Source organism: Panthera onca, chromosome E2, assembly GCF_046562875.1.
Source record: "Panthera onca isolate mPanOnc1 chromosome E2, mPanOnc1 haplotype 2, whole genome shotgun sequence".
Taxonomy (NCBI): Eukaryota; Metazoa; Chordata; class Mammalia; order Carnivora; family Felidae; genus Panthera; species Panthera onca.
Window position 1 is genome coordinate 59,057,945 of NC_138353.1, and position 25,854 is coordinate 59,083,798.

General features: G+C 53.3%; 1 long non-coding RNA gene across 1 annotated transcript; it reads right to left on the reverse strand.

Annotated features, from left to right (window-relative positions):
* Positions 1 to 9,807: 9,807 nt before the first annotated feature.
* Positions 9,808 to 12,934, reverse strand: LOC145713245 (uncharacterized). The gene is made up of 3 exons (XR_014136289.1): positions 12,710 to 12,934; positions 12,247 to 12,449; positions 9,808 to 10,492 (listed from the first exon to the last, which is right to left on the reverse strand). It is a non-coding gene; the product is annotated as an uncharacterized LOC145713245 (long non-coding RNA).
* Positions 12,935 to 25,854: the final 12,920 nt, after the last annotated feature.

Here is a 25,854-nt window from a genome sequence, read left to right on the forward strand (position 1 = left end):
GCCGACACCTTGACTTCGGACTTCTGACCTCCGGACTGAGGACTGGAGCCACCGGGCCGGTGGTCAGCTGTCACAGCAGCCACGGGGTGTGGATGCAAGTTGCCTGAGATGCTGGCTCGTCCGCATGGAGCAAGCGCACGAGCACCAGCAGCCAGACAGCCTCCTCACGTGGCCGGAGGGACCCTGTGCGTGGTGCAGCCACTTCAGGCTGGGCCACTCGTGACTTGGAAGCCCAACGCCTTCCCAATTGGCATCCGTGTCAGCCAGGCAAGCCTGCATCTCGGAACCCTTCTTGCGAGAGAGGAAGATGCCCGCCTATGACCGCACTACCGGGTCCAAAGACGAATTCTGAGTGGCTCCGGGCCTCTTCCCAGAAAGGAAGGTGCAGTAAGACCAGACCTCCTTGAGCAAGGCTCTCAAGAAAAGGTTTCCCCCCACAGAATGCCCTAAAGCCCCTCAGCACTCTAAAGGGAGAGACGGGTTGTTAACTCCATGTTTACCGAACCCCGACGTGAACCGAAGACACAAAAGCTAAGTGCGACACACAGAAGTGTCAACTTGGATAGGTGTCGTGGCAGGGTCCGTGGGACACAGACGTGTCCGTGACCGCCTACTTTTACTGGGTACAAGTGTTCTCTGATTCAGGGGGGGCAGGGTGTTCACCCCTGATAAGAGCCCCCGTTTGGGGAACACAGCTTGACCGTATGTCATTTCCGCACCGTGTTTCCCCATCTCCTTTATCACTTGTCTTGCAACGAGGTTCCCAGGAAGGGCCACGGGGAGATGCGGGGCTGCCTCTGCTCATTCACGCCCTGCGACGGAAGCCACAAAACCTTCATCAGGGCCCTCCTGCTCTGTGATGGGCAGGGGAATCCGGCTCAGGGTCACCTGGCACAGGACGGGCTGGAGAAGCAGGGCACACATTTGATCCTCACTCTGAGTGTGCTCGGACACCCAGCTGCGCACCAGAAACACGGTCCCGTGAGCGGTTTAGCACAGGGCCTGGCCGGTGATCCGTGCTCCGTAAACGTTAACCATTGAAATGTTTTTCTTTCTAAAACTCATGGCAACCCTGGGAGGGAAACCTGGGGAATGTTCCCAAAGAACAGGCCAGGAGTCCGAGGCTGAGGAGGGCTCAGTGACAGCATGAGAATGGGGCCCGTGTCCCGCTCCCCTTGAGCGGTGTCCCTGTGGCACCCAAGGGCTGGTACCCGGGTCGAGTTGCCAGGGCAACCACTGCTCCCGTGCTCTTCCCAGGCACCAGCACCACCCTGCCCACACTCTTCTCAGCAGCCCCGGCAGGGACCCAGCTGCCTACTCTCAAGGGGAACCAGCCACGAGACCAGGGGAAGGGGGTAGTGCCCCGCCCAGCACCTCAGAGCCCAGGAAGGGTGCGGGGAGCAGCGCCGTGCCCAGCGTCTCAGGGTGTGTGAACACAGGCGGCCAGCAGACTTTCTGAGCTCCCCACCAGGAACCCCAGTCCCACCAGCTGCCACCCCAGAGCCCTTTCTGGCCCCACAGTGTGCAACGAGGTCAGGAGGAGGCTGTCAGCCAGAACCAGAGAGAGCTCACTCCCAGGGCCAGGCTCTGAGCTCAGAGAGCCCGCTGGCAGAAACCCCTGGGTCACCCAGGAGCCTGAGGGTTGTGGGGGCTACAGCAGGACCAGGGAGGCAGTGGCACCTCCCAGGGTGTGGTTGAGAAGGGGGAGCCCTCATCCCCAGCACGACCCCAATCCCAGGCCCCTGCAGGCCCCAGACTTTGTGCAGGCCCAGAGACACCCTCAGGGGCTGCGGCCGGGACCGTGGGGCCAGGCGGGGGTTTGCCATTTGAAGCCCACTCTGTCACCAACCACTGGGTGAACCCCCAACCTCTCGGTGCCCCCATTTCCTTCTCCGTGGAACAACCGTCCAAAAAGATGCCACCCACTTTAGGGGAAGTCTTGGCCAAGACCCAACCCCGTATTTTCCCAACCGGTAGAAACATGTTAATTCATTTTGTTTTTCGTGAGTGAAATCTCCAGAATGCGAGGAAATAAACGTCTCGCCAGAAGGGTTTTTGCAAAGAGAAACGTGTCCCTCACCTTCGAACTGGGAGGGCGTCCGTAGCAGTCACCGATGACCCACACCGCGCTCCCAGCCCTCTGCTGGCTGCCTGACCACATCTGCTCGCCACCCCACCCCTCCTTGTTGACAGGATTCTGGTGTTATTTGGCTTGGCAGTGGACCCGACTAAAAATATGCAGTTTCCCAGACTCCTTTGCAGCGAGAGTGGTCAGGTGACGGCGTCGCAGCCAGGATGACGGAGGTGAGCTGCCCAAGAGAACCCTTCCGCCACGACAGGACAGCGCGCCTCTAGCTGGTGCGGCCCTGAGCCTCACGGGTGCGGGGTACATCTCGTGACCGAGAGCCCACGGGCTCTGGGCCCCAAAGACGGGGGAGCCGGGCCCCCCCCCAGACTGCCCTCCTCCAGCCGCCCGGGGCCTCAGACAGCCCGATCCCGTCACTGCCCGCCAACGTGGTCCCAGCTGATGCGCTTGCTGAGCGTGAAGGGCTGCGGCCCCACCACTCCTGCACGAGGGGACACCAGAACACAGCCAGGTGGCCCCCATGGAAGCCGCCTCCCCCTTGCCCGTCTGAGATGGTCGAAAGGCACACCATCCAGTCGCTATGTTCTTGGCTTCCTGGGGGCATGGAATGGCAGGCTCCCTCCATGCCCTGAAATAAGTGTTTTGTTTGTTTGTATTATCTTATCTGTTCCTGTAGTGAAACCAGCCTCCCAGTTTCCCGAGACATAAATATGATGCCCAGAGCTGCTTTCCCCCCACCCTGGGTGGTGAGTGACAGGGATCCCCTCCCAGGAGGGACCTCAGCGTCTGCATCTGCAAACCAGGGTGGCCACACCCCGCCTGCCCGGTTGGGGACAAGTGGCATGAAGCTAGAGCAGCCCCCTGCACCCTGACCTCCACCCGGGTCTCAGGCCACACCTGCCCTCACAGTCCCCTCCCCACTGGGGCCCACAGGAGAGCCCCGTGCCCCTCCCAGGATCCCTCACCCAGAGGCCCGGATTCCTCTGCACCCACATCAGGCTGACCTCTCACACCTCCATTCGGATGCCCATCTGGACAGCCTCCCTGAAACTCTGTGCACCTCCGGCCCCATCAAACCCTGCCTGCAAAGCCTTGGCTGCCCACGCACGTGTCTGCCTTCCCAGGGGACTATGGGCCCCGACAGACATGCTGTTCGCAGCCGGAGACCAGAGCCGTCCAAGCACCCCGTGCACAGTAGCTTCTCGGCTAGATGAATGAGTGAGGGCATCTGGCTAACTCAAGGGGACCCCTTGAGAATTGAGAATTGAGAATATGCTCGTGCATATGACAGCCGGGACAGGACAGGACAAAGACGGGAAATATTCAGATAACCACCCTGAGTTTTTCACTGCACTTAAGTGGGGTCTTGAAGAAAAGAGACTCGCTAGTCTCAGCACCCCAGGGGCAGGAGCAGCATGTGCAAAGGCACTGAGGCACGAGGCAGCATGGAGCCTTTGAGGAGCAGGCAGTCGTGAGCGTGGCTGAAACCTCAAGGGCACGTGTCAGGGATCAGAGAGAGGAGAGTGAAGGCTGGATCGTGGTTGTTGGCTTTTGTAACAATATTATCACTAATCCTACTCAGAACAACGGCGACAGTTATTACCTGCTGTGCCTTACACATATCACCTCAATTCCCACAAGCCTGAGGTGGGTCCTACTGTCATCCCCACTCTACAGAGGACAACACGCCGGCCCAGAGAAACAAACCGACTTCCCCCAGGACGGCCATTCGGAAATGGCTGAGCCGGAATCCCAGTCTCCGTCGGCCTGGCCGCACGACCGTGTTCTCAAGGGCCATCTTAGACCACGCGAGCAGCTCGTCACACTGGCAACTGGGTAACAGCTTTCCCCACAGCAAGCTGCACAACGAAGCCTCGCGACACGCGAGCGCAGCATTTACCGGCCCTGTGCCTGGGCAGTCAGCTGGGCGTCCCCGCCGACACTGGCTAGGCTGACTTACATGTGCAGGAGCTCCACGGCGCTGACCGGGCGAGCGGGCTGCGCGTTCTTCGTCCTTCCTCAGGCCGGCACAGCCACGTCTCATGCTGGCAGCAGGGCCGCGAGAGTGCTGGTGGAAACAGGGACGTGTGTCTCCAGGCTTCTGCTTGTGCGAAGTTTGCTAACGTCCCACTGACCGAAGCAAGTCGGACGGCAAGACCTGGATCCAGGGGCGAGGAAACCCACCTGCCTCTCGGTAGAAGGAGCTGCAAATCCTCAGCAGAGGACCCTTTATGCATTTCACCTGCCGCAGGTGGGGGCAGGGGGAGGAGCGGTGGGGAGGCTGACTTTTCCAGGGCTATGGCACACGCCAGTGGGAGAGCTGCAATCCCTGCCCGGACCTTCTGACCTCAAGACCCCTGCCCCACGTGGCTGGTACCAGATCCCACCAAGAAAAGCAGAAACTTCGCGGAGCACTTCAAACGAGCGAATTCAATACCTGGAACCGGTTGCTGGGGAGACGGAAAAGGCCCACCAGAGTGGGGCCCAGGGGACACGCAGGCACAGGGAGCAGCGAGCATCCCCGGACTGCGGGACGGGAGGGCAGGCGAGGGCCTGTCCCTGCAAGCAGCACCATGGGCTGAATGCCCTGTGGCTCCCGCCTCCCCCGAGACCAGCCGATAGCAGGGACGCAGGAGGCTGTGCAGGCAGCCGCTCAGGGCCCTGCAGCACAGGACGGACAAGGATGGGAAGAGGGGAGGAACCGAGGGCCGAGGGCCCCCAGAGGGCCAGCTATGGGGCACCTGCCCCTCCGTCCCCCGTGTGCTCCAGAGCAGTGCTTCTGCAGCGGCCAGGACAGGGCACACACACCCGGAGTCTGATGTGGGAGGTCTCGGTGGGGCCTGAGACTCCACATTTCTAACCAACCCCCAGGCGGCGCCGACACCGTTGGTCTGTGGGCCACACTTCCCACCACAAGGCACTGGCGTGGGAGGGTCACAGGGTGTGCGAATGCCTTCGGGACGACCGTGGCCTCCACTCTCCCTCGTTCTGTGAGCCTCTGAAGCAGGAACAGGAGAGAAAACCAAGATCCAGCAAGTGCAAGAGACTCACCTGGGGTGTCCGGCTGGTAGGTGGCCAAGACGCGATGCCAGGCAGCCCCCTCTGCCCGTTTATTTCGGGGCTCCAGGGACTGGCCCAGAGACCTTTATCCAGCACGTTCTATAGGCCCCGCCTTTGTGTTCACAGTCTCAAATCTTCACAACCTGGAAAAGGAAGACTGTCAGCTCCATTTTATGCAGGAGAAAACCGAGGCTCAGGAAGTTTAAGGAATCCCCCACGGTCAGCAGCGAGTGAGGGCACAGCCCCACGTGAGCCCCAATCTCCTGCTCCAGGAGTGACACCTCCCTCGACAAATACCGACTGAGCACAGCGCTCAGGCCCTGCTGCACAACGTGGGGTCTGTGATCCCCTGGCCTGGATTCGAGTCCACAGCAGCTGTGAGGCCTCGAGGGTCTCACTCGGCCTCCCCGGGACTCAGTTTCCTCCGCCGTCAGACGAGGGGAACAGCAGTCCCTACCCTGGCAGGCAGTATCCAGTTGTCCCAGGCCATGCCTGGCACACGGCCACCTCTGGATTAACACCCACCCTTGTCGTAAGTCTGCAACAATCCCAATGCTTAGATTCTAGGCAGGGGAGACAGTCAACCGGCAAACGAAAACATAGTAATTTGTTAAGTGGCTGAGTGTCCAAGATTAGGGTTCCAAGAAGGTGGGGCACCGGGGTGGTCAGCGAGAGCAGCCATCACAGAACGGCAACATGGCATTGTTGTCTGAGCCCCTGTCCAGGCCGGGTCCGTGGCCACAGGTGCTGGTGCCGCGAGGCCGGGTGATCCGAGGGCTCCCATTGGGAACGTGGCTCTGTCCCCGGCAGGGCAAGCCCAGCCGCAGCCTGGGGGTGCGCCTGCGTGCCCAGACCCCCTCCAGGGGAATGTCAGCATGGAACTTTGGGGCCCTGGCACGGCTCCTGCTGGGCACCTTGGAGGCGGCCGTGGCAGGGCCACTGAGAAAGGTGGCACGCAAGGCTTGTTTCCCCAAACCGCTCAGAGACACTCAGAGCATTTCTGAGAGACAGGCAGGGATTTGAGCTTCTGGCACTTGTTTGCACAAAGGATCTCAGCCTTCTTTCTCCTGACATGCAGCTTAAACGTGTTCGCTGACCCCTGAATGGAATCCCACGATTCCCCATCTCCTTCTGAGAGAATTTCACGGGAGGGAAGGAGGAGGAGCTAAACGCATTGTGTCCTGTGGGCTTTATCCCCCCACTGACGGCTCTATCCATTCACGGTCCGAGACTGGATGCTGAATGTGTCTTCTGGTTTGTTTGGGTATCTTTTTTCTCTTTTCTTTTACCTTTTAACTAAAACACAACACAGAGTAAGAGCTCTGATTGCATTCAGCTGTTAGGAGGGAAGTAAATACGCCTCCCCACCTCTGCTGGCAGAGATCAGACGTGACTTTCTCAAAAAACAAAAAGTGGAAAGTTTACAAACACAGGACTCAGACTCTGCAATGGCGCACCTCCGCTCCTAGCCAGGGATTTGTGCGGCCTGTCCTCCCTGCTGGCCACCCAGGCCTCTGCGTCTCTGGAAACCCACAGGCAAACGTGGCACCCAGGCCACTTTCCACCCTTTCACCAAAATAAAACAGTAAAGACTGAAGTATAAAAAAAGTATTTAAGAAGTAAAAATTAAAACAGTAAAAGCCCAGAAGAGAAGAGACAATCACCCCTGCATCGACTCAGGTCCCAGCAGCCTGGTCGGTCGGCAAATGGAAACATAAAAATATTTTAGACTGAAATTGGGCAAATAGTCTGGTTGAGTTCATTTTCCACAAAAGTCTTGCCCCAAACAAGCTTATTCATATACATGAAGTCTGAAAGCGCTTTTCCTTGCTGGGTTTTTGAAACCTGAAATATTTTCGGCTAAATGAGAAAATGTTCGCTGTTGAATGGCCTATTAGAACTGTCACGAATGTGATTTCTGGAAATAAACAAGATGGTAAGAAGGTTGGCAGGAGCAGAAATGTAAGTCAGCATTAATATCTGGTGTCATTAAATTATCCCTTAAGCCACGGTGCCCAGTGACACAAAAATTTTTGTGTTAATTCTAATACGATCACCTCCCTGGGTCTGCACAAATCTGAAAGGATCTCTCTCCAGAATCACTAATGTTATTTTCTTCAGTTTCTACATATCAAATAGCTCTCTCTGTTCTGCTCACAGACCAAAGTATTTGGGACATACAAGTTCATATTTTCTCCGTATCAATTTACAAAGGTTCACTTGATACAAATGTGGCTCAATAAACAATGTTTATTTTTTATGGGTTAGTATCTTGCTCAAGAAAATTAGAACTAAGTTTCGGGAAGATTTATTTTCATTTTAACTATTGTTAGCTGGTCACTGCCACTCAATACTTAAATGACTTTCCCCCCAAAGGGCAAAATCTTTAAAGCAGAACAGAATTTATTTAAACAGCTGGGTTTCTTGCACGATCATCTTGTTAATACGCAGACTTACGAACAGTAGGTAACTTGCAGTTTGTAAATACATACAGGTAAAAAAAAAAAAAAAAAGCCAGCACATCATTTGATTAAATTTTTAAAGAACAATATTTTATCACTACTAGACGCAATGAAGGCATTCTACTATATTACATGTACTCATATCTATGTCCTTAAATATTATTTCACATTTGGAGTCAAATTAATTCCCTTACCATCTTTTTCTTCCCCAAAAACAAACGATAACATCATTTTTAGGAAAAGAAATAAACCTTTCTCTTGGTATGCATTTCAAGTAGTTTCAACATGCATGCTTTTTTTTTTTTTTTTTTTCAAATTAAAAAAACAATGTGGCAAATTATTACCTAAAACAAATTAAGGAATCCTGTTGTCCCGTGAAGAACAAAAACATTGGAATCATCCAAAATTGTCTTAATTTTAATTTTAACATTAAATATATTGAAGGATGTGCTCACCATATTTTGGGATTCTCCCTGGCAAAAGACAGGGACAAAAAATATTTGTTTACTTTTGAAATAAAGTAGACAGTCTTCCCAGTGGAGGAGGAGGACACCGTCATCCTGAAAGCACTCCTGGGAGAGGAAGGGTAGAAGCCTTAAGAATCTGGCAGCTCCATTTTAGCAGGTGCCGACAGAATAAAAGCCAAGGTCCAGGGCACGTATTCCCACACGTATGGAAAAGCCGTTTTTGAGAGGGTGACACTCTGATCCCATCGCTATCTGCACATGCCTGATTTTCCTTGGCCATTTGTCTGCACATAAAATTCCACGCAGTGCTATGGCCATGTACACTCTGCGTGATTATTACGGGAGTATCGTAAGGGTATCTTTTTTCCTGTATAATATAAACAGGCCATAGATCAGATCTTGAAATAGCTACTAAGCTTCTTCCATTTTTATCTCAAACATCTCTGGGAAATACTTCTTTGAACGCTAGCTGGGCGCCGTCTCGGACCATTCCAGGAGGGCGACACATTTGCTAATTAACATTTGGCTTAAATACTTTAAATACTTTGACAGCTCGGCGTGTTTCAAGTGAGGCCTCAAAAACTCTTTACTTCTTACGTTTATAGCTGACTGGACGCACTCCGGGGGAGGTGAAGGGGGACCTGATGGGGGGACCTGATGGGATTTCGGGCTGAATCTCAGTGTCTTCCCCACCCCCACCCCCTCGGGCCACTCCAGAAGTCACAGCGCCATCTGCCGGGCAGCAAGGGAGCCGCGTCAGAAGGCCAAGGTTTCTGCTCTGGCAATCCAATTAGAAAGCTTCAAAAATGTGTTTCAGTCGCCCTGTGCCGTGGTTTCATAGCCAGGAGGGCAAGGACGGGATACTCCAGGCAGACGCGCAGGAAAGTGGCCACAGCCTTTTGACATGCCTCTGGTCTGCAGCAATTTCGAAAACACTCTAGCCCCTTGCCCTCCCCTGTCACCCCCAAAGAGAAGGTTAAAGAGAGTGAGAGCGTTGCTATGTTTAATTTCTAAGAGTTTTAGATGAGTTATGAATTTCTGGGGTGAAGGTTTATTTTCCCAGTGGTCGGCACCCACCTTTTCCTCCCCACACTCCCCCCGGGCTGGGGGCAAAGGGAGTACACACACACACACACACACACACACACACACACACACACACACCCATGCTCACACCCACCCTGGGGTTCTTTAACCTGACAAGGCTTCACGAACACGAGAGAGCACAAAACTAGGATAACCCAAATATTATTCTGAATCCCCTTTCCAGGCACTTAAGCAAAACAACTACCATTTTTGAAGTTTGTGTAACTCTTCCCTAAAAATATAATCACATTCCGATTATCCATCCGAATGATGTCAATTTCTGGATTTTCTTAGGCAAATAACTGGCTTGCTTTTCTCATTCTCCCTGCTCCTAACCGATCGCTGGATTTGCCTTGAAATTTGAGCATTAATTACTTTCTCTTCGTAATTAAGCGCAGGGTATTCTTTTCATCGGAGAACTGTGTCCTTTCAAAACTGCCCTGACTCCCTGGAATAGTTTCGTGAAAAGAAGTAAGTTGTAGACTAGAATATTAACATTCTTACAATCCTCCCAATATTTCACAAAGACGTTCAGAAGATTTTTAAGAAATAAGCAACTCATGTTAAATGAAAATTACAATTAAATTTATTAAGTATCACAAAGCATCCATTTTTAAAGAGAAACATTTTTACTGAACCTTACTTTTCTTTATTGCACGTCATAAAAATTTTTTTAAGTGTCCTAGGAGCCTAAAGTCAGGCTTGCTATTGCGTTACCGTCAGGGATTACTTCATTTCATATATATATGTGTGTGTGTGTGCGCGCGCGCGTGCATGTATACCAAAGTATTTACGTTTTGTAACTTAATTTCTCACTCAGTTTGAAAGATCTGGACATTATAAAGGCAAGCTCATTTTCTGCTGGAACAAAATGAGAAAATGAAAATTTTAAAATTCATTTTATTAGGTAAATTCAGCGGGGACTCACTGCTCGCCCTGAAATAAGCCAGCCTCCTTCTGTGTACTTTCGCCATCTTTCGGAGCCTCCAAATGAGAAGTGGAGGGAGTCACGCTGGTAAGCACCCTCCCCACCCCTCCCCTCCCCATGGATGTTTGTGCAGAAACTGTAGAGGTTCCTTTTCCAAAAGCCAGAGTGGTGCCGACGGCTGCCAGAGGGGTTCACGGAGGAGCCCTACAGACAGTGTGCTGGTAGAGAAAGAAAGGGGAGGCAGGACGGACGGACGGACAGGGGCAGAGAGGCGCTGGAGGAAGAGGACTCACGATTTCCAATGTCTGCTGCTGTCGGTCTCCTGGTCCCGGTTCCAAGAGGAAACGTGGCTCTTTTGTGCAGAACCAGAAATGAGCATCCAGGAAGCCAGCAAACTCACTAGCTAAACGATCAATAGAGAAACACAACAAAATAAATTACCAAATTTGGGGGGAGAGGGTTTCTCCCATGAAGGAAAAGAAAATGCGTCAAGGGGAGAGGGGGTGGGCAGGAGCCTATTTTATTTTTTCCCGTGACCGGAGCTGGGCCCCAGGTTGGCCTCAGTGTGAAGCCGGGTATTTGCTCTCCTGTACCCACATGACATAAAGGGTCACCCAGCTGACTCAGGGCTCGGGCTCCCGGCAAACCCCGAGGCCCGCTGTGTGAGTTGTCCGAGTTCCTGCCGCAGATCTGAAATGAGTTTTCCTATGAAAATACACTGAAAACTCAGCGACCCCCGCCCCTAACGAATGCCTTCAGTGACAGGAAATGTTAACCATTTTAAGTGCTTTTTATTTGCATTTGCTCCAAGGCTGGAGGAGCGAGGGAGAAACGTACTCTTAATGGCTGGGGGTGAAGGAGACGGAGGGGGCAGCCGGGCTGGCAGTTTCTGGGCACGGGGGGAGCATCCTGGGTCCTGAGTCACCCCAGACGACAGCGACCTCGCCCTGAATGCCCGCGGAAGGAGGAAAGGGTCTGCACGCTGCAGTGAGTCGTATTCCAAATTCTCTCGTGTTGTTGATAAATGAGAAGCCAGCACCTTCTACCCGCCAGCCAGCCAGCCGGGGAGGCTACAGACAAGGGCCCATCTTGCAATGTTTGTGGTGCCAAGATGTGTTTGTGTGAGTGTTTTCTCCCCGGGATCAAAAGGGGGGAAAAAGATTTTTTCCCCCCAAAATCAACTAACCACCGCAGCTCGGAAACACAGGGAATGTGTACAACATTGTCCTTCAGAAATCCATCTTGAATTTTTTTTTTTTTTAAGTCCTCTCTTTGATCAGAAGCCGACAAAGAATGACATTTTTCTCCATTCTGTTGCATTTAACATGGACTGGCATGGGGTGAGTTTAAACAAACAGATGGCCCAGGCATGAACGTTCCTTTCAGTCAGAGAGGCTAGAGGTGGGCTGGCCTGAGGGGGCGGGGCGCTGCTGTCGGGGGGACCCGGTACAGAGAGGGGGGCAAATAGGGCAGCATCCCCGGGGCAGTTAAGACAGGACTAAACCCATGATGAGAACCACGTACGCTACCTCCGTGCTCTGGGCCTGGGGTCCCCCTTCGAGCCTACAGGGTAATGGGAAATCCTTCAGCAGAAAGAGACGGCCCACTGCATTCCAAGGTGTCAAGGAGGGAAAACAAAACAAAACAAAAACCCTTCCAAGTGGATTTCAGATCATCGAGTGCCCAGGGAGTGCACAGTAAGAAGGGTAGGCGGGGAGAAGGGCCAGGTGCTTGTGGGAAATTTTGCACCAGAGCCTAGCTCTAGGCCCCTCGACAGGCAACGGGAAACTGAGAAAGGCCAGCCCTCGGTTGAGAGGCTTTACGGGGCAGGCATAAGCCGGGCCCACTCCCTCTAAGCCCCATCAGAACAGCCACTTGTGGCCTCCGTGTGTGGACTCTGAGCCACTGACACATGGCCACCAGGAACCAGGAGGATGCACACACCTAGGACACATGTTCCGGGACATGTGGACACTCTGAGGTCACTGCTGAGAGCCACACAATTGTGTCTTCCCCACGTCGGAGAATGGAGGTGTTGAGTGATGCCTGTCTCCCCATGGATGTTCCCCTTGACCTCAGAGACCCTCAAGACCCCTCCTCCTCAAGTGCACAGAGACCACAGAAGAGGGACAGACCTCCTCACCACTGCCCACGTACCAGGCGTTAAAAGAAGTCCCCAAAGCCCAGCCAAGTGTTTGGATGAGGTCTGTCAGCTGGCATCGGGGCCAGCGTGTGATAATGCAGAGGGCACATCGCAAGAGATGGTCCAAGCCGGCTTCTCTGTTTTCCCTTGTTCTGCACCCCCCACAAGCATAACCTCCTCCCCGTGCTCCTTCCTCTTGTGGGCTCAAGGTGGGCAGCTGCAAGGAAGGGAAGAAAGTTACAGTCGGATGGAGTAATTTATTAGCAATCATGAACGCCCTCGAGAGTGCAGTCAATTAGAGGCCGTGCGTTTACTAGAAGCTCAACCAGACCAGGGGAGCTGGGGACGCTAACCACAAATACTGACAAGGCCACGCAGTGAGCACAGTCAGGGGCCCTGTGGCTGGAGGCCCCCACAGCCCCGGGGCCGCCCCGCCCTCGTACCTCCCATGGCCGTGTCTCCATTCCCCGAGCTGACCTGTCCCCAAGCTCGAGTGCTCAGATTCCAGCTCTCCACCACGCTGGGGCAGACACAGCCCCATGCCCGGAGCTGGCAGCATCCTGACAAGCTGGCGAAGGCAAGAGAGCCTATAGGGGGAGGAAGAGGAAGAATGTTCTAGAAGAGGACAGAGTCCAGACTCTGGGCCAGAATGCAGGCAGCATCCACACACTCTTCTACTGGTCTTTCTCTGAAACACAAACAATAAACCAGGGGCGGCGGGAACACATGTGTAAAAACAGTGTGCGGGCTGCATACATACACACACGCACACACACACCTCCTTGGTGTCATTTATTTAAAGCCCAGACTATGTCTTCTTACTAAGGGCCTTTTTTTTTTTCCACACTGTTTTAGCCCCTACTCTCACAGAGCTTCCCTCCTTAATGTAAACCTAGGGATTTCCCACAGCACTGGAGCTGGAATGTTCTAAAATGCTAGCATCGACACATTTCTACTCCATTTTATTACAGAAACGTTATTTTATGGCACAGAGAGTGTGGTGTGTGTGAAAAGCAGGCAAAGGAGGGGTCCTCCTGCAGAGGGGGGGCTGCCCGCGGTGCCGCTGCCTCGTATAAATCCCCAGAAGTGACAGTCAAGCAGGCAGGAGAATTTGGGAAACCAACAGACAAAATATACAGTGCAGCCCGTGGGCCTCACCTTTACAAGGCAGAGAGAGCTTCTGGAATGGATGGGCCGGGACCTCCGGGGCCGCTCATTAGGCACTTGATGAATTGGACGGGGGGCCCACGGCCCTCCTGGGGTGGCGAAATGCTCAAAAACCAAGTTTTATTAACCTAATAAAATGAAAAGGAAAAGAAAAGTCAGGGAAATTTCAGCTAAAAGGATAAATGCAGGAAGCATAGTAAGTTCAGCTACTTTGACTACATTTAGACCCATTCTGGCGGACAACAGCAGTTCCCACAAAGACCCCGCGTTCCTGATGCTGGATCTCAGCTGACTGGCCAGCAATGTGCCACCGCTGGTCTGGAGACATCCGGGGTGCCTTGTGCTCATGCTCTCAGGAATGAATTATAAGCCCGTACTTTTTCACCTCCTCTAATGCCAAAGCCAGGGAGTGCAAGAAGGGAAACTGGCAAAGGGCACTCCTTGGGGCAAACAGGGCTTCCGGAGAGTGACCCTGCCCGACCCTGGGCGGGAAAGGAATGCCATCACCATCCAGGAATCTCAGAGCGCCCACCTCGCGGAAGAGAAGTCTATGCAAGAATTACAGCAAACAAGTCGAGCGCATGCAGACGTGACAAGGTGTCCATTATTTGCAAACACCTCCAGGGGCCCTCGACTCTGGAAGTGGGGGCTAGGAGGGTCTAGTTCAGGAAGAGGCCAGTGCAAAGCGAGGCTTCCTACCTCTCCTGACTGATGCACCACGGTGGCGAGTGGCCAGGTTGGTGGGCCACGCCGTGGGGACCTGAGAAGATGCTCGGCCCACGCGACACAGCCAGGCCCCCCAGCTCACTGGGCTTGAACCCCCCAAAAGCAGGAGAGCTTTATTATCTCTGGATCCCAGAGGCAAAGGCTGCTGGCAGGTGTGTGCTCACACAGGGCGGGCACACGGGAGGGAGGACACGTGTCAGCCCCACACGTGTCAGCAAGAACACGCACAGGGGAACACTGTCTCCTGTCGCATTCCCAGCTCAGAGCTGGCCTTGTGTGTGGCACCATCCCCCACGTGGCAACCTGTTGACAGCAAATGTTCTGTAAACCAGAATCAGCAAGCCCAGCGCCCCCCAAATCACCCTCCTAAAGCCAAGAGGAAGATGTAGGCCTACCCAGCGGGCTGGAGCACACTCCCCAAGGCCGTGCCTTTCTTTTTAAATTTGTTTTATGTTTATTTATTTTTGAAAGAGAGGGGGAGGGACACAGAGACAGGGACAGAGAGTAGGGGAGGGCCAGAGAGAGAGAGGGAGACACAGAATCCGAAGCAGGCTCCAGGCTCTGAGCTGACAGCACAGAGCCCGACGCGGGACTCCAACCCGCGGACCGTGAGATCATGACCTGAGCCCCAGTCGGACGCTTAACCGACTGAGCCCCCCAGGCGCCCCTTTGTGCCTTTCTTTTTAAACGTAAACTAAGCGCGTGCACCAACGTCATGTTTACGTTTGTGCGCCCATGTAATCCTCACTCCTCCCAGAGCCATGCTCTAGCCCCTCCTGGCTCTCCAGGTCCCTGCCAGTGGGGACAGCCCTGTTTCTCTAAAAGGTGCTCTCACGTTTCATCGCTGCAGGGGATATTTAGGCTCCATGTGACTCTGAGATGGTGCATACGTTTGCCAAAACCCCCAGAATGTCCACCACCAGGAATGACCCTCACGTGCAGTACGGGCTTTACCTGATGATGGCGTGTCCACAGGTACTGGGGGTGCCACGCCCACATGCTGGGTCGGTAACCCGGAAAACTGAGGTGGTGAGGCAGGACAGAGGTGGGGACTCGGGCTTTCCACTCTATTTCTGCGCAAACCTAAAACCACTCTCAAACCAGAAGTCTACTAATAAAAGAACCTCATTGCTGAAGTGACAGAAGGAATGTTCTTTGCCTGCTCTCTTCCCGTTTGGTATTTCCTGGGACAGGATTTTCAGAAAGTAGAGACATTCACAACAAAACAGAAAAATCCCACCAATGCACAGCCATTTCGGCCGCCCGTTTGGGGGCCGTCCTGGGCTGGGTCGGAGCCAGGCTAATTTCAACCGTGTGCCCATTTATGTTTTATTTTTACACCAACGTCTCATCGTGCTGAGTGTAATGACAGGATCACCATAAATACACCAAAATCCTGCTTTCCGTTTGCAGTTGGCTGACAAACGAATGTCAGCCTGTCAGCCTGTCAACTGGGATTAGGGGAAGGATTCTGGCCCTGCCCACTGAGCCCGCCCTCGAGGCCGCAAACCTGGCACAGGTGCTGGAGGGGAAACCGCCCCGGGGTGTAGACTCCAAGGGGGTGGTTGGCCTGGGCAGCCTCCCGCCTCAACGGGGGGCCTCAACACCAGCCTCTGCCGAGGGATGGGCCCTGTCCCTCCTGAGGGAGACAAGGGAAAGAGAGAGGGGCTGGCCGTCCACCCGGCGTGCTCGCGGGGAGCTGGTATCTGCAGCCTCGGCCACAGTGACAGTGCACACAGCCCCCCCCCCCCCCCACACCATCACACCCTCTGGGTCCTCCTGCAGCTGCGGGGCTGCTACCAGGCCAGATGGAACAAACTCAGGTTCTGGCCCTTTGGCTCCTCTGTGGGAGGTTTTTATGAGGGCTCCTGGGGTCTCGAATACCATGCCCAGGGGGAAACCAGGAATACAACCCTGCCACCAGCTTCAGGTCTGCGTGGTCCCACCGTGCCATCTGATCTCCAGCATGGGGAACACGTCCCATCTCTGACATCCCGAGGAAGGGGGCTCAGAGGACCCAGCAGCCCAAATCGCAGGCTGTCTCCTGCCCCCGCCGGCCCCGACAGGGGCAGCCACTGTCCAAGCATCTGGCCCCAGGCGCCCTACCCTTGAAATTACACCTACCCACCCTGGGGTTGGGAGGGCAGGCGGGTAGAGGATACCCAGCAGAAAACATGAGCTCCCCCCAAAAAAGGTGAGTTAATATTCAATCTTCAGCCAGGACAGGCGCCCCGTCCATCCATCCCCGCCCTTCCTCAGTGATTTTCTAGACCGAGCCGCAGATGTGTTTATGGCACTTCTTAACTGAAAAGTGAACTCAGCTAGTACTGACCATAATCAAGTACTAATTGTTGGAGCCGACGCTTAGGGGCACGTCCGCCAGGCCCCGGCCCGTTTCCCAGGTCAGAGGGCGGCACGCAGTCGCCGTGCTGCTGGTAAGTGGCTGACCCGGGAGCCCGCAGCCTGGCCCGTCTCCACCAGCCACCTGTCAGCTGGCCACCGAGGGGCTGCCTCCCGCTAGGTAACCCCAGCGCCAGGACAGCAAGCACCCGTGTCCCCACCAGAACTGACTTAGGAACAGGAGCGCCACGGACAAGGGCTGGAGGAGGAGGAGACGGACACGGGTGGGCTCGCGGGCCCCGAGCCCTGTGCGGCTGCTGTCCTGCGTGGGTGCCGGTGTGGGGTCTCGCCTGGGAAGGGTCTCCCAGAGCTGCCCTCGCCCACAGAGCCCGGAGCAGGCTGTCCCGGAGGCCGCAACCCCCCCGCACGGACGCTCCCATGAGAGGACAGGAATGCCCAGCACAAGCACTGAGAAGGTGTGCAAACAGGCGGGGTGGGCACACAGGCCGCGGGGGCAGAAACACTCCTGTTCCTCCACTCGCCTGGGGCGCACTGCCTGACCTGGGGCAGCCTTAGCTTTTACGTCTGTAAAATGGGATCCTAACTGACACCGGGGTTCTGGGGCTTGTGTGACACCAGGCAGAGAGAAACCGTCCCACCAAGGCCATGTCCTCGGCAAGAAGCACTACTCCTGCCCTGGGGTCTCGAAATCCCTCCCCCTCCCCCTCTGCCTGGTCCCCCGGGGACCCCACTGGGCTTTCATCCTGACCTGACTGCATGTGGTCTCTTCAATGGGAAACCCAGCATAAGAATAAGAAAGTGCCTACAGTATAAAATGTATGCAAATTTATGCAAAATGGGGGGGGGGCCTCACTCTGCCGGAGCATCTGACTTCAGCTGAGGTCATATCTCACGGTTTGTGAGTTCAAGCCCCACGTCGGGCTCTGTGCTGACAGCTCAGAGCCTGGAACCAGCTTCCGATTCTGCGTCTCCCTCTCTCTGCCCTCTCCCTCTCATGTTCTCTCTCTCTCTCTGCCCCTCCCCCGCTCACACTCTCTCTCTCTCAAGAATAAACATTAAAAAATTTTTTTTAATTGTGTAAAATAGACTGACACTTACATAGAGTCTGGGAACAAATACACCAAAATGCGTAACCTTGCCTCAGTGATGCTGTTTTGGTGGTAAGATTACTGAGAACTCTTTTCCCTTCCACGGTGTTGCGTGTTCTCGCTGCTTCGGTAATAAAGAAGGGAAAATTGCAAAGGACAAAGAAATATAAATCAGAGGCAAATAGATGGTTTTCTTCTCCTGACCCACAGTCATCTCCCAAGTAGTTGGTGGTGATGGGGCCCCACGGTCACGGCGGCACAGAGCCTCAGACACCCGTAAGCCTTGCTGGGGCCAGAATCGGGCTCCTCAGGAAGGGCCCCTCCTGTCCCTGCAGGCCTTCCTCTGCGTGCCCAGGACAGGGGGTTCTAGGTTTGCAGAGGGCCCTGTGAGACCCTCTGGGGGGTGTTCCAGGGCCTTATGCCAGCTCTGGTGCCAGCCAGACCATCTGCCCTGGCCAGGACCCCGTCCACCCTGCCCTACTGTCAGAATGTCGACATTTCTCCACACCTTCTCTTTCTTTTTCGCCATCATCAACAGTGATGCAACGAGTATGCTCACACAGAATGCAGCCTGGCCTTGCAGATGGGCACCCAAGGGAGGACAAAATCCAAACTGCACACCCCTACCCCCTTGACGCAGGCTGGAGCCCGAGCCGGGTGGCCCTGGGAGCTCTGGTGGTTCGCTGTTTTAAGCATCTCGGGTTGTGAGGATGAAAACCAGCCCACCCTGGCAGGCGGTGCGAAGTTTCGCATTTGGTCCCTCTCCCCCAATCTCCAGAGCCCCACCAGAACCACAGGACTAAAAATAGCCACCACCACAAACAAACGAAAAGCACACCGAACGCTCCAGCATCGGGAGGGAATTCACAGATGGAAAACCCCAGGCCCAGAAATGGACAACATGGTACAAACAGAACCGTGTCGAAAGTGGCCGGCAGATCCCAAACTTCGCCCCGCAGTGGTCAGGCAGAAGGGCAGCCGCAGTCCACCCACGTAGCCAGAGAAGGCCCGGGATGCCCGCGTGTGTGAGCAGGTGGCAGGGCAGCCCGGGGCCCGGGCCAGTCGGAACGGACACGGGAGACCCGCACAGAATCCAATTCTCCTCTTGCCCAGTGAACCCTTCCCCTCCAGATTCTCAGCCACGTGACTGTGATCAACAATAAACGAACTTCGCCCTAGTATAATTTGGGGGATTCTCCTTTCTTTTTCTAAGAGGAAGTACTTGTCTGCCTCTCCCCGCAACTAGCAACATTTCTGTCTATTTCCCCAACTCCCCTTTGACAGAGAACCCCCGCACACTTACCCCTGGCTGATCAGACCCCCCTGCAGGCACACCCACGGCTTCTTGTTTCTGAAGGTCCTCCACACTCTGCCGACTGACTCAGTGACTAGGGGCACAGGTGCGCCGCCCCCGTTGTACCAGCAGAGCCGGCCTCTGGCACCTCGGATGCGCCCTAATCCACCCGGGGCCACCCACTGACAAAGACTCCAGGGGTTCAGCTGCTGTGCCCTCCACGCCCCGTGGCAGAGCCCTTCTCCAGGGGTTCAGCTGCTGTGCCCTCCACGCCCCGTGGCAGAGCCCTTCTCCAGGGGGTCCACACGCCCTGCTGCTCTCCATCTGGCAGTTCAATTCCTCCAAGTTGGATGCAGGGTCGGATTTTATGTGCATTTCAAATTTCCAGAACAACGGCCTTCGCCCTCGCCAACCTGCAGCAATTGTCACAACCACAGCCATGTGTGAGCGACCATCTCTCCCCATGTTAGCTCAGGGGCCTGCCCATCTGTTATATCTTCATCCATCTGAACCAGCCCCATCCCCACATCATGTCTGAGCCCAAAGGAAGAATGTGTTGCCCCCTCTGATCGGTGCTGGCTCTCGTTCCCTTCCCAGTTACGTGTGGAAGGTCCCGGTGGCCAAACGGGGCTCGTGGATGAGGCGCTGCACTCCCGGGCACGTGTTCATCTGTCTCCCCACATCTCACCCATGGAGGACGTGGCCAGAGTGCCCTTCTGAGGACACCTCTGATCAGGCCCTGTCATCTGCCTCCAAACCCTCGAGCCAATCCGTGAGCTGGCTCCCGGCACACCTGCCCACTTGTCGCCCACCAAGCAAGGCCTCTGCCACTCTCCCGTGGCGGCAGGCCACGGGGACATACACACGGCACCACCTGCTGCACACCGGTCAGCAAAAGCAGACCCATCTCTGGCCCTCCTGGAAGCCTGTCCAGTGGCAGAAACAGACACTGCTAAACTCATCACACGGAAGAGAAGTTCTAGCTGTGATAAGTGTCAGGAAATTGGGCGGATGGGGCACCGTGAAGCCTGACACAGAGCTGACCTGGCCTGAGAAATCCAGATGGCTTCCCTGCCAAGGAAGCAACATGGGGGAAGGGGTGGGATGCAAAGTGACACAGAAAGGACACATGGTAGGACTTAGCAACTATTCAAACCCCGGGGCGTCACGAGCACAGAGCCCCATGCGAGCTCAGGGGGTAGGAGGGACAGAGCACGGCAGGTTTGAGGACTCAACAGAGGAAGCAAAGGAAGTCAGCACAAGTGTGGCTGCAGGTGTGGCTGGAAGAGAAACGGGGTAGAGCACAGGAACTCTTACCACCCACATTAATCGTTTTGCACATTATCACGTTCAAGCCCCAAGCCCAAGGCCATCAGAAACACAGCTGCAGGCACCCCAGTTAGGTTTATGAGCTCACTGAGCAGGGAGGGCACATCATGAGTAACCACAGGCACATCAGGTCAGGTCACAGAAGGGTCCCTGTAGGGCCGCGTGTGGGCGAGGGTTAGCAGGATGGCCCGGGTGGGCTGGTCAGAATCTGTAACCTGCACAGGGGACTGGAAGAGCCAGGGGTGGCCGGGGGGGGGGGGGGGGGGGTGGTGACACATAATCAGATTTGCATTTGGTGGAAGAAGGCCAGGTTATAAATATATTTTTAACTGATGAGCAGACATTCTGTTTCCATTTCGCTGTGAAACAAACCATCCCAAACTTTAGTGATTTAAATCAATGAGGATTATTTTGCATGTGAATCTGCAATCTAAGCAGCTCGTCTCCACTGCATCAGGTTGGGGGGTCAGGGGGAGGGTGTGTCTGGAAGGCTGGGGGCCTGGGGCTGCTCATCAGGACATGTCCAGTGGCTTCTCCACACGTCCAAGGCCTCCTGACCAGACCGTGGTGCATTCCAGGGACTTGTGTCCCAGGAGGGAGAACCCGCCAGAAGCCACCTCCCCTGGTCTACAGTCTGAAGACATCATTTCCGCCACAGTCTTTCCACTGAGCACATCATGAGGACCGGCCCGTGTTCAAAGAGAGGAAAGATTCCACCTTATGTTTTAAATCCACCACAGTAGAAAAGCGTGAAGGAAGGATGCAGAATAGGGTGTTTCGATTCGCCTCTGGAAAGATGACTGGGTTGCCGCAGGAAGGCCAGGCACAGGGAGGCCAGGGAGGCGGCTGGGACCACAGCCTGAGATGGAAATGAGGGAGCCTGGCTCAGGGATGGAACCCGAGAGACAGAGTGAGCAGGGCTTCCGGAGCCGGCAGTGAAGGACAATCCCCAGGTTTCTCGCTGACTTGGCAATCGCCCTGCCCTCACCTCTTCCTCCTGGCTCTTGCGGGCTCCATCCTGTCATCCAACCGCCCGCTCAGTGTCACCTTGACAAGGTTTCCCGATGCCTCTGGCTGATACGGCCACCCCCACTGATGCCACCCATCAGTCTCTCCCTGCCCAGCCCTCACTCCGTTCGTGGCACGTACCCTTTCCTGAAATTATGCGGTATGTTTGTTTCTTTGCTGGTTTCATGTTTGTCTCCACCCCTGGAGCATCGACTCCATGACCAAGGGACCTGGTCCACTATTCATCATATCTCCGGTCTCTGGCACAGAGTAGGTGCTCAATGAACGGTTTTCAAAGACGGTGAATGATGGTGGCAATGATGGTGGGAGGGCCATCTTCTGAGACAGAGAATCCTCAGAGAAGAACCAGGTTAAGAGAAGAAATGGTGACCTTTTTCTCAGACATGTTGAGATTTGAGTTGCCTTTGAGATGCACACAGGAGTGGAGAATATGGACCAAAGCTCAGAGGAGGGTTCCAGGATGGGCATAACGTCATAGTCTTCTGGCTAAAGGAAACCACAGAAGTGTGGGTACAGATGGGTTTGCTTGGGGAGAAAGTGTCAAGCATGCAATAAAGTGGGCCTAGGAATGACATCTGAGGAATCCCAACATCTCGTGGTCAAACAGAGGAGAACTTAGTGTGCAAGGAGAACACAGCAGACACATCCAGAGATGCAGAAGGCAGGCCAGGAGGTGCAGGCCACGAGAGCCAAGAGAGGCAGCATTCAGGAAGGATGGGGTCGCCACATGGTAAAAGCCACCCATGATCTGAAGTCAGGTATGAAAACTGTCTAGTTGGATAGAGTGGTGTCAAGGTCACTGGCGACTTTGGCAAAGCTGTCTGAGTGGGACGGTGAAAGCGGAAGACAGATTGCACTAGTCTGCGGAGTCGAGAGGGGAACAGATGGAAACAGGTATCGACAACACTCTTGAGAGACACAGCGTGAAAGGAGAGAAGAGGAATCATGTGGTAGCCAGAGGATGGTGTGGGGTGAATAATGTTTGTTTTTTCCTAACGTGAGAGAATTGGCCATGTTTATACACCTTTTTAAAAAATCACTTGGGACACCTGGGTGACTCACTCAGTCAAGCATCCAACTCTTGACTTCGGTTCAAGGTGTGATCTCACGGTTCATGAGATCGAGCCCTGCGTCAGGCTCTGTGCTAACAGTGCAGAGCCTGCTTGGGGTTCTCTCTTGCCCTCTCTCTCTGCCTCTTCCCCACTCACTTGTTCTCTCTCTTGCTCAAGAATAAATAAACTTAAAAAAATCACACACAAAACATTAGTTGTTACCTGCGATTTGAAATACAGATCTTTATCTGACCACAGTCCACCTTCAAATACTATCATGTAGACTCACGGGGAGTTTAAGATTCTTACAAGACTGTACTTCCAATTCCACCCTCATTTTGTTTTTGCTTTTTTTTACACCTTTCACCCTCACATATGATATAAACGCACTATCCACTGTGACAGTCAAATATCTTTAGAGCAGTTAAGTGCAAGAAAAATAAACTTTGTATTTATCTTCATTTTTACTGTGCCCAGAACTTTTCATTTTCTTTACGTGGATTCAAGATTCTGCCTGGCTTCATAGAGCTTCTGCCTCAAGAATTTCTTCTAACACTTCTTGCAGTGCAAGTTTGCTGGCAATAAATCCTGTCACTTTTTGCTTGTCTGAAAAAAAATATTTACTTATCCTTCATTTTTGAAAGATATTTTCCACTGGGAATGGAATTCGGGGTTGATCATTTTTCCCCCTTTTTATTTCTCTGAAGATATCATTCCATTGTCTTCTGGATTGCATAGTTTCTAAGGAGAAGTCTGCTGTCACTCTCATCGCTGTTCTGTATATAATGTGTCCTTTTTCTCTGCCTACCTTTAAGATTTTCTCTTATTCCTCCATTCCCCGCCCCACCCCCACCCCCATATCCTAGCGAAAGCCAGAATGAGCTGATCATGTTTTCAATGGTACAGATCCAGTTAAGAGGATAGAAGAGAGAGAAACGTTGACCATTAAGGTTTCTGAGAAGATGAGCTGCAAAGTCAGGTGGAAGGATGGGTGTCAGGTATGAAAACAGGCCATTCTGCACTGCAACGGGAACAACCACCAATGGAGCAATGGCGTTTGTAAATTGGTCTCTGTACTAGTCGAGCTCTTCTGGGGTAATCAGTAGAACAAACAACTCCATCATCTCAGTAGCTTATACTAGCAGACTTTGATTTCTCATTTGTGAGCCTGTGGCTTGGCTGAGCTCAGTTGGGCTCAGTTTGGAGTCTTCTCCCAATGTCCCTGATTCCAAGGAGCAACACATACTTGGCTTGTTTTTCTCATGCAGATGGCAGGAGCAAAAGCAAACAAACAAACAAAAAAGGTGGAGCTAGGTTTCATGACTCTCAAGGCCTCTTCTTGGAACCGTGCCATCATTTCTGCCCACATTCCTTTGGTCAAAGCAGGTCGCCTGGCCAAGTTCAAAGTCACTGGACAGGGAGGTGGGGGCTGGGGAGTGGGACACGGGCATCTGTGTCACAATAATATAATCTACCAGGACATCTTTGGGAGGACAAGTTAAGGAGCTTCTATTTCTTCTATGAAGTAGGAGACAAATCCAACTCTTGCAAATGAAGTTGTTTTTGAGCAGGTGGAGAAGGTTTGAAAGAATGTGGAAATATTTAGGTCCTGTGAAGCACAAGCTTGAGGAATGTAACTATAGGTTTGGTCTTCAGTGAACTCTTCAGGAAGAGAGAGGCTTACCATGCAGGACGCGGCTGGCACTACAGCTCTGGCTCTCACTTGGGGTCAAATTTACATGCAAAGCCTTTTCTCTAGACTCAGTTGCTCTGGAGCAACATCATCTCGTCGCCCTGGGGGAGGAGTGGGAGAGAAGGTGAGGACACACTTTCACCACACTCTCCCTGTTTGGTTTTAGGAACACGAAGACTCCATGAAACTGTGTTTTCGTGATTATCTTTTGGAGTAGAAGACACCCACCCCATCCAATTGCCAAGGTAATTTTTCCCCCCGTGTCATAACAGAAAGAACTTGGCCAGGTTACACTCCAGGTGAGTGGAAGCTGGAAAATCCAGGCAGCTGAGGATTCTGTCCTCAGAGTTGCTTTGGCCCCAGTCTGGGTTTTGCTAGAATGTTCCGAAGGTCACGGCAGAATGTTTCCATCATAGCCAGAGGCACTCTGGTGTTTACTCAGCCCTCTTCCTTTCAGTGTTAGGTACCATCATATACAAGAGAAATCCAACGCCAGGGTTCAATTCATTCCACTTAAATTGTTAAAACGCCTGTTTCTGGCTGCAGTAGGAGCCCTTTAAGCCCTCCCTTTTGACCCAGGAAGTACTCCGTACCAGCAACTACCCTGTCCAGCATCTGAAGGCTTGCCAAGAGACTATTTCAAAACTCACCTCTCCTGCTGATCATAACTGGACTATTTCCCAAGCCTACTGCCCTGCTAGCATGAGGAAGGAGAAGTGACCACAGCTCCCTAAATGTCACATTCAGTTGGCCACAGGATAAGTCAGTCACAGGGTGTGCTGTGCCACAATCCCCAGGGCAGCCATGTCCTTAACATGCCGTCCCCTTGGCCGTAACTTACTGGGCTAACCCCCTGGAAGACTGGGATTCAGGGTGACAATCTGCACCTGGGATGTGCTGAAGCCAGGAGCCTTTCACCACTGCCATGCACGCACCCAACTGGCCCTCCAACAAGCTAACTCAGCAGGGAAGTCCCTCCAAGCTCCAGGACCAGCCTGGAATGTTATAAGAATGAACTGCTAATGTGTGTGTGGAAAGCCAGGAAGCGCCAGGCGTCACTGCTCAATTACTGGGGTGGATGGCTTGTTAGGGCAAAAGACCGCATTTGAACCGAGTCCACGAAATCGGCTTTCCTGGTCTGGATACTGATGTCTAATCCTTACAACTCTCTGAGACGAGGGTACATGCATTTCCATTTTGCACAGGAAGAAACTGAGACTCAGTCATGGGACTTGTTCCAAGTTTCACAGCTACTGGAAAGTGACAGCTAGGATTCAAACCCAAATAGCTTCAGGACCATGACTGTTCCCATCCGAAATGCTGATAAATAATAAATTATAAGCTCTACATGTGACCAGTGTGGATTCTAAGAGTGTGAGATTTAAGGGGGAGAAGGACTTTAGACATTTCTGAGTTTCACACAGCTAATTCCACTCTCACAAGGGTAACTCTATCTCCCAAACTTCTCAGCATGCCTATTTCCATCAAGCCCTCATCTCTTAGGGATATGCTACAGATTGGGTGTGAACGACACATCTGCATGGCAATTTAGCAATTGCATGAAGAGCCCCAAAGAGATTCATACCACTTGTGCTCACTGGATCAGGACAACAACTATATGGGCAAGCCCACGTGAGACCAAGCAAGTCAACATCAAGGACCCACCCTGAAGAAATGCATTCATTCATCCATCATTAATTCATAATCCAACTGTGTACCTGCTACATGCCAAATACTCACAATGCGTTATTTATTTTTAAAAATGTAAATGTTTATTTTTGAGAAGGGGGAGGAGCAGAGAGAGGATCTCAAGCAGGCTCTGCACGGACAGCAGAAAGCCCAACACAGGGCTCAAATTCACGAACTGTGAGATCACGACCTGA